This window comes from Alligator mississippiensis, chromosome 7, assembly GCF_030867095.1.
Source record: "Alligator mississippiensis isolate rAllMis1 chromosome 7, rAllMis1, whole genome shotgun sequence".
NCBI lineage: Eukaryota > Metazoa > Chordata > Crocodylia > Alligatoridae > Alligator > Alligator mississippiensis.
In genome coordinates this window covers 57,418,127-57,435,042 of record NC_081830.1, presented here as the reverse complement: position 1 = coordinate 57,435,042, position 16,916 = coordinate 57,418,127, and the positions used below count along the sequence as shown (strand labels likewise).

Below are 16,916 nucleotides of genomic sequence, written 5' to 3'. Positions count from 1 at the left end.
GGCAGCCAAGTTGCTGAGGGGACTGCGGGGGGAGGCGCGCGGGGGGGACCGGGGAGGAGGCGGGGCCCGGAGCCCGCCAGCCCCGACTGCTCCGCCCCGGGGAGGTGCCGTCGCCGTCCCGCCCCCCGCCACGAGCCGGGGGCGCGGTTTCGTGCGCCGCCGCTGTGACGCAGTGACGCACGCACGTGCTTCCCACGCCGTTGCCTGGGAGAAGGGGGCGGGGCCGGGCCGGGGAGTGTGCCTGCAGCCATGTTGTTCGTACCTGCCCAGCTGGTAGAGCGGGGTGGGGGGTCTCGAGGTAGCCGCCCCCTCGGCGCGCGACGCTGCCCCCACTCCAGGGAAGGATGCGGCCTCCGCTCCGGCGAGTCAGCCTTGGGGGTGCAGCGGTGCCCCGCTCGCCCCCGGAGACCGGGAGCCTGCGTCAGCTGCCGAGCTGCGGCCCCGCGCCTCGGGCACGGCGGACATCGCTCGCGCCATCCGGGCGGCGCTCAGCATCTGTGGGCTGCAAGTGCCTCGTGCCCCGGCTCTGCCAGTCTGGCAAGTGGCGCTGGGGCAAAAGGGGAGCCTAGGAAAGCTGGTCAGTTCTGCCCTTGCCAAAATAAGGGCTACCCGCCGTTTCTCCGCATAACAAACTGCTGGTGTAATACGCATCCTCTCTAATGCCAGGGTGTCCTGAGCCTTGTGCCCGTGAAAAAGGGGCAGCAAGGTGAATCTCGGGCTGTTCCCTTTCCCTGGTTGTTTTATGCACTTGATACAGGTCCACGCAAGTACCTTGTATTGTCTATTTACAATCTGAATTGTGGATGTTGATTTAGATGCACATATTTAAAATCTGACTAGGCATATACCTAAAAACTCCTATGCTAAAGTATCAGATGCACTGGCACTTTGTGAAATAGGAAGAATAAGTTTGTACCTGTTGATGCCCTTCTTTTGAGAAGGGTGTTTGTGCCCCAAAGCTTGCAAAGAACAATTTTTCCAAGTATTAGCCTAATACAAGAGTTCAGATTTACCCAAAAAACCTCTGCCTATGTCCTTAGACCACAATGGCTACAACCAACAACTCTAAAGCTTGCCAGTCCTTTCACTGGAAGATCAGAACTTGTCCCAACAGGCTTTATTCTGTGAACTGCTTTGTGGAGATTATCCTAGTATGTGATGCATGTCTAGGGACAGAGGCTACACATAAGCAGGTTTCAGTGATCAGAAACTGGTTTAAACATGTAACAGAATAGAAGTTCAGTGCACATAAACCAGTTTCAAAATGGCCAAAACTGGTTTAAGATAAATGTGGTTGGATGTAGTATCAGACCTAACTGACTTAGGGCAAACCAGTTTATGGAACTTCTGTCCTAAGATTCCTTCCTGGTTCAAGTTAACTCACAGTCTGCCAGCATCCCAGGATGCTTTGCAGCCCTGGGCAATGTGGTCTGCTCCAGTGGAGCAGGAACTGCCTTGCCCCTCTGCTCCTTAGCCATAGGAACTGGGAAGGCAGGGGTACAAGGGAACAGACCACCAGATGCCCCCTAGCCAGGGTCTACACAGCATGTGGGGGGATGGAAAGCACCTGTGGTGGGGGCTTTTCAATCCTGGGCAGCCCTCCACCTTCCCAGGTGCTGATTGCTTCAACAACTGCCACAAGAGGGAGGGAGAAGAGTCCTCCTGGCCGAGTGCCTGCTGGTGCAGCCCAGCATGAGGGCACCGAGGAGCCTCTGCTGTGGAGGGGGCTTCCCCTTATCGCAGCCCTGGACAGCCCCAGGGAGCTGAGAGGAATTCTCCTGGACTCTCCTCCTGGATCCCAGAGCTGCTTGCTTTAGCCCCTGGGAGTCTCAGGAGTGGAGGGAAATTCTCCTGCTCCTCTGCAGCTGGTTTTGTCTCAGCTGCTGAGTCTGAAGCAAAACTAGTTGCAGGGGAGTGGAAGAATTTCCCGCTGCTCCCTGAAGCTGCACTGGGCTACCCCTGAGACTTGCAGCAGCCAAGGCAAGCAGCTCTGGGGGTTGGGAAGGGGAGACTTCCCTTCAGCTCCCTAGGGCTGCCAGTCTTGGGGAACCCAGGCTGGGGAAAACCACCTGAGGGGGAAGCTCCCCCAAGGTGGGCCAGCACCTGGACAGAGGGCTCCTTAACCCCCTGTGGGGGGACAACAGGGGTTGGGGACACTTGGTTGGGCTGGCAATGGCCAGCAGGCTAGGACATGCCTGGGTCAGTGCAGGCCACCCCTGCCTTTCCCAATTGAAAACTTAATGTCAGTTCAGTTGGTTATTGGTTCAACCAACGCAGCTTAGAGGAAGCTGCCTAGATTGAACTGATTCTGCCTCAGGCTTTTTGACTGTCTGTACTTAGCCCAGGGGTTTACTATGAGCAAAATGTTCAGATCCACTTTGATTCTTGAGAAATAATGGATCCCAGCAGTTTCATTGATTCTACTTGGTTGAGTGTCAGCCTGTAGGGTTTAGGACCAAACAAGTTGCACCTTCAGATGTTGATAATGTCTTTTTGTTTAAGAGGCAAGGTTTTGGAGGTGATACCTTGTATTGGATCAACTGTATAACTGGAGGAGTTATAGACAAGTTTTTGGCCCCTTTTTCAGGTCTAATAACATTTATGCACTAACTTACCAAATCACTCAATTATCCAGTTGTGTATAATGCATTTATTTAATTGTCAAATTAATCATTTTCTTTTAGTTGCTTTTAGTTTATTTTTCAACTTTTTTCATCTGTTCAAATTGCATGAAAACAGATTGATCCCTCTGAGCAATAAAATGAATGCTCCCATTTTTATGAAAGATGTCATTTAAAGTAAAAAGAAACCTTTAAATAGTTTGAAATGAGCTTTCCCAATATAATTGTGATGCTTTTGAGGCACATTACAGTGCTAATCCATAAATCAGTTGCCTCTAAACAAACCAACAAAACTGTTCTTACTATGAATCATACAAAGATTGCTGATATTTGGTTTGGTTTGTTTGCTGCGGGCTTTTGTTCTCCTCTCTGGGACAAATAGAGAGAGGAAGGGTCTCTTGTTATCTGATGTGTCTGTACGTTGGCTTTACTGATTTATAAATCCATTGCCTTGGGAGGGACAGGGAAAGAAACTAGCAGAGAAAGAAATTACTGTGTCTGCTTTGTAGATTTCCAAAAGAAGAAAAAACTTTGTCAGGCTTAGGAAAAAGGCAGCAAAGGATACAAAGCACCTGAGTAAGGAATTATTTAAATAAAGCAGGAATGGAAAGAGGAAGAAACACAGGCTGTCACTCTTAAAGAATGAATTTATTTGAAAACAATTGATTTCAAGTTTAGAACACCTGGAGAGTTGCCATCACTGCAACTTGAAACAGTTTTCAAGATCAGGCAACCTATATGAGAAATATTTCAAAAATTAGAGTTTAAGTTACTGGTTTTTGTGATGCAATAGTGCTAGAGGCCATAACCTTTTGGGAGGCCCAGTACAGACATGAAAGAAAAGTATTGGCAATACTCCAAACTTCTTATTACCATTTTAAATGTTCCTCCAGTGTTCCAAAGTACTGGCGTAGGACATTGTTTTGAGTTTGTTTTAACATGTTTACTACCTTTATAAATCTCAGTCACACTCCCTGCTTGATGCATTTACAAACTTGCCTAGGCCTGCACTTATGACCTTTCCTGAAATCCCTTAGATGATTTTCAGGTTGTACCTGTAACAAAGGTGTATCAGTCAGCAAAAAAGCTTTTGGTACCTTTCACACAGCATTAGGACACTGTGAGATTTATTTTATGATGTAGAGTTCCTGATTCCTGAAGATATGTTTGAACAGTTTTAACATCCTGCAAGACACGGAATAACTTAGTCAAAATGGGTGCATGCAAAAAATGGTGCTTTACTTCAAACTTGGCACGTTCTCGTGCCAAGCCCCGCACATGCCTAGAAAAGGCAGCGCGTTACTTCAACGTGGCTCGCCTGCTGTCTGTAAAGATCAGGCAATTTAGTGGGGCTTTTTTGGCACTTTTATCTAAAAGCTGATTGAATCAACATTAGCTAAAAGTGCCAAAAAAGCCCCACTGAAGCGCCCGAACTTTACCAACGCTGCAGAGCGTGGTTGAAGTTACACACTAATTCTTCAGGTAAAGTGTGGGTTTTTGTTTTTGTTTTTAATGTCTGCAAGGAGCCAATCAGAGCAGTTCCCTAAGAGAAAGGCTACAAGTGGCTATTTTTGTCCTTGGCAAACCAACAAACAGATCAAGCTTTTGGAAAAAATTATTTAAATCCAGTACAGGAAATCACAAACTGAAGTCCTGCCTATAAATTCAGTGCCTTGAAACAATAAAATGGTGTTAATATTATTTAGTTTAGCAGACTTTATAAAAAATATGCAAATACATTAGATACTGGGACTGTGCATCCTTCATGGACTGTAAGAATTAATATATGTTTTACTATAGTCTAATCCAGGGGTGAGTGATTATGTCAGCTGGAAAGCCACTTAATGAATTTTGGTGAGATGTTGAGGGCTGCAACAGCAGCCTCACTCCTTGACAGGTGCCCCGCCCCCTGGTTGCCATCCTCTAACCCACCCTCTAACCACCGGGCTTTGCTACCGGAAGTAACTCCCCTTGCCCCGGGAAGTACTCCTTTTGTAGGGGGGAGTGCCATCTTGGAACTGGAGAAAAAACAAATCATGTACTAAAAGTCAAACATCTACTATAATGTATTTTAATTTTATTTTAAAATTTCCAGTTGTAGGTGCATTTCTGTAATGTATATAGAGGTGATTGCATAATTGATCAAAAATAAAGTCTTACTATTATTGTGTGGGGGATGTGGTTGGGGGGGTGAGCTTGTGTGTATGGTGGGGTGTGTATGTGGCTGGATGTGTGGGGAGATTTGTGAGGGGGTGTGGCTGTGGGGGGATGTAAGGTATATTGGTGTGAGTGTGAGGGATGTGGCTGTGTGTGGGGTTTGTGGGATGTGAGGGAGAGTGGAGAGGTGTGGGGACCCCCCATGGTGCACAGACCCCACCACCGGCAGTGGCGGCGGCAGCAGGCCATTAGGGCGCTCCTGGCCTATACAGGTACACCCGCCGGGCAGTGCACAACTGCAGCCAGTTCCAAGAGCTGTATGTGGCCACAGGGAGTGGAGCCAAGCCAGCCCATTTCTGTCATGCAAACCTCACATGCAGCTCCCAGGACTCCTGTGCCACTGGGAAGAAACCCCATGCAATGAAGCTGGCTGCCTTCCCCACTCCCTGCCACCACATGTAGTTCATGGGACTCGGCCAGAAGTACCTTCCTGACAGAGTCCTGTGGGCCGCACATGGCAGCAGGGTGTGAGGCCAGGCCACCAGCTCTATTGCACGGGGCTTCCCTGCTAGTGGTGTGCAAGTCCCAGGAGCTGCACATGAGCCACATGCAGTAGCAGTGGGCCAGCCTGGCTCTGCTCCTTGCAGCCCCATACAGCTCCCAGAACTGGCTGGAACTGTGCACAGCCCAGCAGCTGCACCGGCATGGGCCATGAGCATCCTGAGGGACTGCCCCCTGCTGCCGCCACCACCAGCATGAGGAGCTGTGCGCAATAGAGGGGGGGTGGGGGGGGTCCCCACATCCCCCCACCCTCCCTCACACCCCAGAAACCCCACACACACCCACACCTTGTCCACCCGAGCTCCACATTCCCACCACTGTGCTGGGCACAGACCCTGGGCTCCATGCTCCTGCCAGCCCCATGGTCCATGCTCTCACCAGCTGCATCTTCCCTACTGCCCAGAGTGAGCACTGGGCAGCATCTTCCTGCTGCCCAGAGTGAGCACTACAGCAAGGACACGAGGAGCCGCTAGAGTCCAGGGAAGCTAAGCAGGTCCCCTGGTGGCTGCAGCAGTGGTAGCAACAGCCCTGCCCAGAAGTTGTGCATGCTGGCCAGGGCCCTCCCACGCAAGATGCAGGACAGTAGGAGTGAAACGTGGGCTGGCTGGGGTACAATTAATTTGTGGGCACCCGCAGACCAAATCAAAATCACCTGGTGGGCCAGATCTGGCCTGCGGGCCATTTTTTTCCTGCCCCTTGTCTAATCTTACCAGAAATGGACCAGAACATCTTGTAGATTTCACCCTTCTCCCGCAGTCCCTACTGATAAGTCCCACTTAATTTAATAAGGAAAGAAAAAAATACTTTGCCGTTCATGAGCTCTGGGATTTCTGGTCTTTCATCCCTATAAAATATAAATGCTGTTTACCTCAGCGATTCCACTAAAAAATAAGTTTACTGAATGTGACTAGTTTCATTACTTAAGGTGGGCTGTATTTTCATTTATCAGGCAGTAGGTGGTTGTTACTTTACACTAATTGTGTCAAATTATAATATGAATGTTTCTGATGCTTGGCTTTCTGCGTTCTCAGATCCACTCACAATTAAACTTAACCTTACTTTCTAACTTCAGAATCCTACACTGGTGCAGGAGAGTCCACTAAGTGACTCAGAAGTGATCAGGAAGGTGCTATTTGCATTTCCAAAGCTATCACTATCTGCTGCAGTAAGTATTACACAAAGATTTCATTATACTTGATATCACATGTCATCAAAGCTTTCAGCATGGGAATGAAAATACAGAACAACAGTAGTGAACAACTGTATAGACTTGTCACATAGCAAGCCAACTGCAGAGTCCTCTTCAGTATGCTGTAGCTGATTACATATGTTCTATTTTTCATGTATGCTACATAAAGACCTTTATATATTTATTTATTTATTTATTGTACTATTCAGCATTAAGTTTTAGAATTCCCCTTACAAGCTGTGAGTCGGCTCTTTGAATGGACCATCAAAGCTGTCTTATCTACTTCATGGGACTGCTCTCAGTGGCTGTGCAATACCAACATCATCAGTAAAAGCCTAATACAGCAAAGATGTCTACTGCAACATGAAGATGCAATTGTAATGTGTTGGCATACCCATGCTGGCTTAATCTATTTAGCATGGACAGCAACAGCAGTGAAGATGCAGTGGCACATGCTTTAGCTAGCAAGGTATTCTGCAATCACCCTCATTCTCTTGGATAGGCAGGCATACCCAAAATATCTACTTTAGGCCATAAGATCATAGAATCATAAAAGTGAGGGTTGGAAGGGACCCTCAAGGTCATCTAATCCAACCTCCGGCTCAAAGCAGGACCAACCCCTACTAGATCATCCCAGCCAAAGTTTTGTCTAGCCAGGTCTTGAAAACCTCCAAGGATGGAGATTCTACAACCTCTCTGGGTAACCTGTTCCAGTGTTTTACTACCCTCCTAATAAGAACATTCTTCCTAATATCTAACGTAAACTTTCCTTGCTGCAACTTGAGACCATTGCTCCTTGTTCTGTCATCTGCCACCACTGAGAATAGTCTAGCTCCATCCACTTTCAAATGCCTCTGCAGATAGTTGAAGGCTGCTATTAAATCCCCTCTCAGTCTCCTCTTCTCTAGACTAAATACGCCCAGTTCCCTCAATCTTTCCTCAAAAGTCATGTCCCTTAAGACTTCTCACCATTTTTGTTACCCTCTCCCAGACTCTCTCCAATATCTCCACATTCTTTCTGTAGGGGGCCCAAAACTGAACACAGTACTCCAGATGTGGCCTCACCAGTGCAGAATAGAGGGGAATAATCACTTCCCTTGACCTACTGGCAATACACTTACCAATGCAGCCCAGTATGCCATTAGCCTTCTTGGCAACAAGGGCTCACTGCTAGCTCATATTCAGCTTATTGACCACTGTAACCCCCAGGTCCTTTTCTGCAGAGCTGCTGCCCAGCTACTTAGCCCCCAGCCTGTACTGGTGCATGAAATTGTTCTGTCATAAGTGCAGGACTTTGCACTTGTCCTTGTTGAACCTCATAAGATTCTTTTTGACCAAATCCTCCAATTTGTCTAGGGGGTGAAAGCACTGGTGCATCCCCTGACTGGCTGTGCTTGCTACGTAGGCGATGAGCAGGGGGGGGCAGGCGGAAGCACCAGTGATTGGCCGTGGGGGACGCCCCCATGGTTGGCAGAATTGGCTGCAGGGGGACCCCCCTGGTCGCTGACTGGTCGCTGTGGAGACACTTGCCCCCCCCCCCCCCGACTAAGGCAGCACCAGTCACCCATGCCCTCCAGCATATCTACTACTCCCCTCAGCTTGGTGTCATCTGCAAACTTGCTGAGGGTGCACTGTATATCATCTTCCAGGTCGTTGATGAAGACATTAAACAAAACCATGTCTAGGAATTGGATGAAATTAGGAAAGAAGTTAAGGGCAGGAAGATGAGTACTAAGTTTATATTTTTTATTTTTAAATGGACTACAGTGTAGCCCCTTAAATAGATGTAGGGGGCTGATACAAGCTAGAGCCAGAGCTGTCTCTAGGGAGGGCGAATTGGGGTGACTGCCCCAGGCCCTGTGCTTTGGGGGGCCCCACGGATGGTGCTGTACAGGCCCCACTGCCACACATCTCCACCACCTAGCGCTACTGGCTCCAGCCAGCAGGGGGGGGCTAAAGAGGCTCACCCCCCCAATGGAGGACAGCAGCAGGCATGGTCCTAGGCCACGCGCGAGCTGCTGCAGTGGGGAGGAGGGGCAGGCACACTCAGCTACCCTGCATTCGCACCCAGCACTGCTGCCAGCCAAGCCGCACACAGGCAGGTAAATTTCTTTTAATTTTCTTTATCGCCCTGGGCTTGGGGAGGAGGCAGGGCAGATTGACACCTCCACAATGCAGAACAGAGTGGGGTAAGGGAAGGGCAAATCATTCACTTCTGCCCCTGCCCCCTCCCTGCTGCACAATGGGGATTGTCCCACAACCTAGCCCAGACGGGGCCCTGCTCACCGTGACTGGGACCCCGGCCGGGCCGGGTTGTGGGATAGTCAGAGCCGGGCAGCTTATCCAGGGGAATGGGCAGGCAGCTCCCGCCACTGCACACACCATGGGGAGTCAAGCGGGGGGAAGAGGGAGTTCCACTTCCCTCCCGACTTCCCCAGACTGCAACCCTGGACAAGCTGCTGGGCTCTGATTGTCCCACGACCTGGCCCAGCCAAGGCCCCAATCATGGGGAATTGGGCCCTGGCTGGGCTGGGTCATGGGACAATTGGAGCCTACCTGCAGCACTGGGCAGCCAAGGAGGCAGTGGAGCACGTGGCCCCCCGATCTTTGCTCGAGGCAAGTGGGCAGCAGCTGCGAGCTGCGCTCTGCTCCACACCTCTGCGCCTCACCACCACTCCTGTGAAAGCATTGCAGCATGGTGCCATGTGCCTCGCTGCCTGGCCTGCCCAGCGGCTGGATGCACATGATGGCGCCCACCACTTTCAAAGCAGTGGCAGCAGGGAGGCAAGAAGTCCTCTGGCCTGGTGATGCAGCCAAGGCTGGCCCCATTCCGACCCCAGGCTCTGCCCCCCCCCCCCCCCCCGGCAGTACACAGCTGGGGCCAGGGTGGGGAGGCAGGCGGGGCCAGGGCCTGGGCTGGGGCTGCGGCTGGGACTGGTGCTGCCAGGGCCAGAAGGCAGCCAGGGCTGACACTGTGCAGCGCCAGGCAATGATGCTCCCCACCGTGGCCCTTTCCCTTCCCCCCGCAGACTTTTTCACATGGGGGGAGTGTGTGTACACCCAATTTTATTTTTTCTTCCTCTGCCTATGCACCCATCCCACCCCTGAGCTCCACACACCCTTAGGGATGCTTCTGGCTAGAGCTAACAACAGGGATCACATTATGCCCTGAACAAACCTACTATCTCAGGGATGTGAATGCAGCATACAGTCACCTCAGATTTATTTCTGGGCTTTGCTTTCTGTGTTGCAGTTCCTGATTGGGGCAGCATAGGATCTGATTCTAAATTCTTAGCAGTCAGAACTCATTCAAGATAGTGCTTTACTAATATAATTGCGATTCAAAAACTGAAGACTTTTTGGAGATGATATATTCTAGCCCTCTTTCAGGTCACATTAAGCTGAAAGTGATGCTTATGTACCAAAAGAAGTTTAAAGAACCAAGGTATATGCATATATATTTTGGGTCAGATTAAATAAATTTGTGTTTTTCTAGGAATTTACGCACCAGCTTCTCAAAAACAAAAGACGGATCTGAAAGTACAGTCAAGATGCCCAGTTCTCCACTGTCTTGAACTTAGGTGTTTGTTCTCATTTGTTAAGACTTAGTGTAAAATTATAGCAATTCAGGAATGCATTACTCCTCTTTTATACCCACTTTACACTGGTATAAATAGCTAAATGGAGATCAGACCTACTAATACAACATTCACTTTAAAATGGTATATATTTTATGTATACAATAATCTTTTAGAACTCCTTCTATTTTGAATCAGGTCCTTCACTGGAGATTTGTAATAGATTTACAGAGTTCTTTAATAACAATAAATAGTGTTTTTCACTCTTAAAATTTTCTTTTCATTATATATTTGGTCCTCTGAATGTTCCTTGTTTCTCCATAAAGGATATTAAAGCATGAAAATATTTGTATTACCTTCAGAAGTCTTGTTTTCCTCAACTTCTGCTTTATCGGTTGTCTTGAATTCATCAAAAGGTAGACAAGTCCAAATATCAACCTATTCCTTTTTTATCTGGTGTCTTAATATTCTTCATTAAGAAAAGATTTCAAGGAGCATATGCAGGTGCTTGACATTTCTATCATCTTAATATGACTGTTGGCAGTTTTAACCTAATCAAATATTCAAAGCCCTTTCTAAATTCTACCTTTGTGTTTTCTTCATCAGATTCTGCTGAGTTACTTGTTATTCTCCCAGTCAATTTTGCCTGTGCAATTATTTCCTTTATTAGGAAACCAGTAAAGGGCAGCTTATACAATTCTCATATTGTAGCTTTCTTGCTATTATGATACCAAAGCAGCATGGTGAGATATACTATTATTGACAAATCATGAAAGGAAATACTGTATCTACTCAAATCCACGGCAAGAGTCTTTTTCCCCATTCAACATCCAAGGAAGGGTCTTGGATTTGAGTTTGAGAGGGCAGGGGGATAGGCAGTAGATGGAGCTCCAGCTCTGGCCCTAGCCCCAACCCCAACCCAGTCTTGGGAGTTTGAGCTGCAGCTTCCTACCCTTTCCTAACCCTACCCTTTCCCCCTGCCAGCCCTTCTCCATGCTGCCTCCCCCACCACCACCACACTCCTGCTATTGCTGCTTACTGAATCATGGCTCTGGGTCTGGGTCCTGCTCCACTCTGACCCAGGGCACTAAGCACATGTTGGCTCCATCCACTACCTGGCAAGGAAAGCAGTGGCAATACCTCTGGGCCCCAGTTCTGGCTCTGAACTCAGGGCTAGTGCTGGAGCTGCCACCTCTACAGCCAATGCTGCCAGGCCAAGCGGGGGCTAGAGCCAGCATGTGCTCTGTGCCTCACTGGAGCCAGGTCCCAGGACAGTGAACCAGGGACAGGGGAATAGTGGAAGGGGGCAGGCAGCAGGGGAGGCAAGCTGTGGGGGGGAGGATCAAGCATGAGGGAACATAGGCACTGCATGGGGGTGCAGATGCAAGGGGTGGGGGGCAGGCTGCTCAATACCCCTACTGCTTGTTTCTCTGCCACTGCTTTCCTTGTCACAGAGGTGGGGCGGGGAGAAACTGAGGACAACCCTCTAATAATTAGAGTCTATACATGGAGAATTAAAACAAATATATGAATTTTCCATATGTAGAATCTAATCATTGAGGGGGTCATCTTTAATTTTAAGTTGTCTTGAATTTGGGTAAATGTGATATCATCCTTGTATACAATTCCTCCTCAGTTCTCTATCAACCCCCTTATGTCTTCCAAGTAAGGTATTTGGGGTGGGGGTTAACTGCCTTATTCATTAGATGGTTCCAAGTAATGTTTAAACAAGTTAAAGTGAGAGGTTAGTGGACCCACCTCATGGTTGGCGTAGACCAATAACTAAAAATTGTAGAAGCTAAATGACAAAGTACAACCATGATGAACATTAATCTTACTTCAGAATATTCTAAGAGTTCATCTTCATTTCTTCTACAATACTTTATTCTACAAAACATTTCCTTTGCTAATCTTAGATTAATGAAACTGTGAATAAGCTAGTAAAATAAATTTCCAGGCACCATCTGTCATCCAGAACTGATCCTAAGATATTTGTTAAAAGTGTTGAGTGCAACAGCAGCAATGCAAGATTAAAAAGAAGGCCTTCTCATGTTTTGTTGTTTGTTTTTAAAAAGTATTCTACAATTTTCATCTTGAGTAAATCTTTGCAATTTCAGTTCTATAAAATGAAGGGATTTTCCCTCAACTAGACCTTTCTACTTATGTAAGTAGTTCTCAAACATGGTCCATTAAGCTTTTCTTAGTGATCTTCTGAATTAAAGGTTTTGAGAATCAAATGTTGGGGAACTGAAAATGAGGTTGGAAGACAGTTGCTCCATGAGACACCTTCTCTCTTTGTGCCAGCTTTATTAACATTAGAAATGTTGACAGCCAACACAATGTGGGGCAAACTTATCTGAGTTAGTTTTAAATTAGGTAGCTCAGATATTGACAACAATCTAGCCACAGCAGGTATTTACCACCCATAAAATCCAGTCTCTTCAAGGGCAGCAATTTTTATACCTGTTTCTAAGGCTTGATTTACACATTTAGTTGTATGGATATGTAACTTGATAACTTTATCTAAATATATCTTGCCTACTGTGTGAGCTGTCAGTTTGTTTACTGTTCTGTCCATAAGCACCACACGCTGCAGTCAAGAAAACACAAATATATTAACTGAAAATAATACAGTTATTGATAGGCCAGTAATGAAGCCCTGTTTCTGCAACCTTTGGTCATGCTGACATAAATGGCGCTACTTGCATATGAAGGGTCCCAAATTAAATTGTAAGATTATTGTGCCTTTTTAACTTGATGAGAACAATAAGCCACATCCTCCTTAACAGGTGAAGGGGAGATATCTGCAGTGTTTTCCTTGGGAAGATCCTTGTATTAAGCCATCAGACCCCCTAACTGTCCCAATGCCATCAGTCCTTTTCAGGTTCTCTGTCATTGTGGCTTTAATGAAGACAACAGAGACTCCCTGCTTCTGACTGCTCCTGCCACCACCAGCCAAAGTGTTTGGGTCTGTAGAGAATATAGGTCAGACCTAGACTGCATTGTACTTTTCAATTTTGTATATAATTTCCCAATCAACTGGGCTAAAGGAAGCACATCTTCACCTTGTCATTCGTCCTCAGCTCAGTTTCCATTACTTCTCTGAGGACAAAATTCAAGCTTACAGTGAGGCCTCTTCATAGAAAAGAGTGTGATGGAACCAGCCGAGTACCACTTCTATGTGACATGGGCAATTGGTCTAGGCCAACATATTTATGAAATTATGCGGGCAGTTTGAGATTTTATTTATTGCCTAAGCATTTGCTCAATTTGAAATGTTTGATTTTTGTAAGATTACATGATAGGTAAGAACAGTTCTGTCGCCTAGCAGCCTTAATCTTTGTTTGTATTGCGGGGGGAAGGGTATTTGTTTTGGGAACAGCAGCAATAGGTTCCACAGGCATCACCAGCGTTATACATCTGGCAACTTGGAAAATGTTTTTAATGCGAGTAGAAGCTTTCACAAATATTTCAATGATATTTTCTTGTATAAAGTTATAAATATTTGCCCTATGGTTTATATAACTGCAAAGTAGTAGTAATAACTTAATTTTATATAGAATACAGGGTAGATATATACCTTATAGACTAACTGAATCGGAGATGCATAAGCTTTAGATACAGTATCTGATAAAGTGAGCTCTTGTTCTCAAAAGCTTATGCATGTCTGAATAAGTTAGTCTGTAAGGTGCATCTCTACTCTGCCTTCTGCCTGATTTCAGACTAACACTGCTAATTATCTCTCTCAGCTTAATTTTATATATACCACATGCAGAAACTTGTGTGGCCAATACAAGCTATTGGCAAAAATATAGTGCCCTAAATTTCCCTGGTGAACATGTCTCATAGCAGTTATCCTATTGACTTAAAGGGACCACTGATGAGTAATGTGAATAGGGGGCTTAGAGTCCTGCCCTAAGTTATCATGTCCCAGCTGTGGTGGCTGGGCCATCTGTTACATAAAAAGTTATACTCATCTTACTGTAAACAGTAAGAGTCTGTAATACAGGAAATCACATTAATACATTGGCAACTTCTGTATTCTGTTAAATAAAGATGCTATTAATATAAATGAATTTCTAAGTGACTATGGGAATGCATTACTATGGTAACTGTGATCCACAACAGCAGCTGCTTGCTTTTTGGGCCTGTTGCATATGCACAGATTTAAAAATGACAGTACCTCTTTTTCTGTTTTACATCTATCTAATCTTAAAAGAAAATCAAAACTTCAAAACCTACATGCTTAAATGAAAACAAGCCAGGTTACAGTTAAGGTTTATTTAGTCTTTCAGCCTGATGCAATGTGTCAAAAGTATTAAATGGACCAGAAGTTTTGGTGGTTTTTAGTTGTTTACATTGCTTCGAAGTAGTAAGATCATAGGTGGACGTTATGTCTAGGGACAGACATTCAGGAAGCGGGAGCCTGAAGTGATTCAATCTCTGCAGGTTAGTGAACCTGTGTAGAGTGAACCAATTTGACATTCACTTTTGACTCAGGAAATACAGGCACATGTCTGCAGTGGCTCAGCCCAGAAGCTGAGAGAGGGGGTGCTAGAGCAAGCAGGGAAGCTATGCTGTGGGGGGGCATGGACAGGCCCAGGCAGGCCTGAGTATGACTGGGGAGGGTTTTAAATCCCTACCGTGGCCTACAGGAAACCCAGCCAGGGTGTGCCTGGAGGGGCAAGGGGGAAGCAGTTAATTAGTCTGCCATTCACCCCACACAGGGCGCAATTGGTGGAGGCAGTGATCGGGGACAGGAGACCCAGTCTTTGGCCCCCCAGGGGCAGAGGGGATGGTCTGGGGAATAAAACTTCTCCCTGCCCGCTTTGCCTCAGGGGCCAATGACAGCCGGCATCTGCCCATGCCCCCACCCCTGCTGCTGCAGCAGTGAGGGGGGAAGCAACCTGACATGGGCTGCTGTGCCCCACCCAGGCAGACCCCGGCTTGGGTCCATGCCAATGGGACATGGAGGGGGTAATTAAACCCCCTCCCTGGCCAGTTCACTACTGCCAGGACTGGCCATGCCACCCACCACTCCAGCAGCAATGGGGGTGGAAATGCCTGACAGGGGCTGCTCTGCCCCAGCCAGCCAGGCCCAAACTGTGGTTTCAGGGGAAGAGGAAAGGGGGGGAAATAAACCCCCTCCTTGTCCCTTTTGTCTCAGGGGGCCATGCCAGCCGGTGCCTGGCCATTCCCCCATCCCTGCAGCAACAAGGGGAGGAATACTGACACAGGCTGCTATGCCCTGGCCAGGCAGACTCTGGCTGGGATCCATGCCACTGGGACAGGGGATGGAGGAGGTATTTAAACCCCCATCTTCATTTGCTTCATGCTGCTGCTGGAGCTGGCCACATCCCCTCCACTGGAGCAGCGAGTGGAGAAATGCCTGGCAGGGGCTGCTGCACCCCTGCAGGGCAGACTCTGTCTGGGGTCTGTGCTAGTGGGAAAGAGGAGGGATGGGGGAATAAGTCTCTTCCCTGCCCCCTTCGCCTTAGGGAGGTCTGGCATCTGGCCACGCACCCACCCCTGCTCTGCCTAGGGAGTGGAGGGGCAGGGTCAGCTCCGCTCCACTGGAGCACACAGCAGAGCCCAGCCCAGGGCTGCAGAGCATTCTGGGATGCCGAGGGACTCTGACTTAATTTAAACCAGGAAGTGGTCTGGGACCAAAGTTCCATAAACCAGTTTGACCTCAGTCCGTTAGGATTCATACTACATTTAGCCAGGTTTATCTCAAACCAGTTTCAGCCATTTTGAAACTGTTTTATGTGCACTGAACTTATGTTCTGTTACAGGTTTAAACCAACCAGTTTCTGTTCACTTAAACCAATGTACACGTAACTTCTGTCCCTAGCCTATTTCATCTAATACATTCAGACAAGGAATATGGAAAACTTACTTAATATCCTAAATCTGTATCTGACCACTTCAAACTTTACTATGTATTGCATATACTGTGTTCAGACTGGAACTATTGGCAGCTTACACTCCAAAAAAATCTGATACTTCAAATTCGGTGCACCCCTGTGCCTAACCCAGCACATACCCAGAAGAAGCACCACATTTGTTGGACCCAGCTTACCCAACATCTTCATGGATTGGGCACTTCAGCAGGGCTTTTGGGGTGCTTTTTCAATAGCTGATTCAAACAGATTCTTCTGGCATGCGCTGGGCTCAACACGAGGCAGTCAGGGTGTTTTTGGTACTCCAGCCAAAAATGTTGCTGACCTCTGGCCTATAACATCTTGGACCACTTCTACACAATTCTGTTATATCTTCTAGACCCTTCCTGCACAGTTTGCCTCTCAGTCCAGTAGGCATAAGGAGTACATACTGTACTCTCTGTCAGCCTGGATACATTAAAATCATTAACTAATTAAGCATCTCAATGCCCTCAAGAGGGAGGAGTTTATATATTTCTCTTTAAAGAGGGAGGTAAATAAGACACAGAAAAATTAAGTCAGACTGAAATCACTAGTAATATTTGCAGACTAAGATATTACACAACATAACGAAGGAACATGAAGTCAGTTTCAGAACAAGGATTAAAATCTAAGGGCACGGTTCTCAGTTCTGTACTCCATCCATTATAGTATTATGTTTCATGTTATATTATAACCATAAACTAGTTAATCTTGTTTTATTTGCCTCTCAGATATAAAACAAATGCAAATATTTGAATGTTGTCAAGATAGATAATAAACCCATAATTAGGATGTGTACAAAGCATAGCATTTTTAAAGAGTTGTTCTTTAGCATGAGCTGAAGAATTCCTTAGCTTTCATGTCAATTTATTGACAAGTTTTTTAG

General features: G+C 46.9%; 1 long non-coding RNA gene across 1 annotated transcript; it reads left to right on the top strand.

Annotated features, from left to right (window-relative positions):
* The first annotated feature begins 156 nt into the window (after positions 1 to 156).
* On the top strand, positions 157 to 11,383 carry LOC109284218 (uncharacterized). The gene is made up of 3 exons (XR_002091591.2): positions 157 to 577; positions 6,412 to 6,504; positions 10,025 to 11,383. It is a non-coding gene; the product is annotated as an uncharacterized LOC109284218 (long non-coding RNA).
* The last annotated feature ends 5,533 nt before the right edge of the window (positions 11,384 to 16,916 follow it).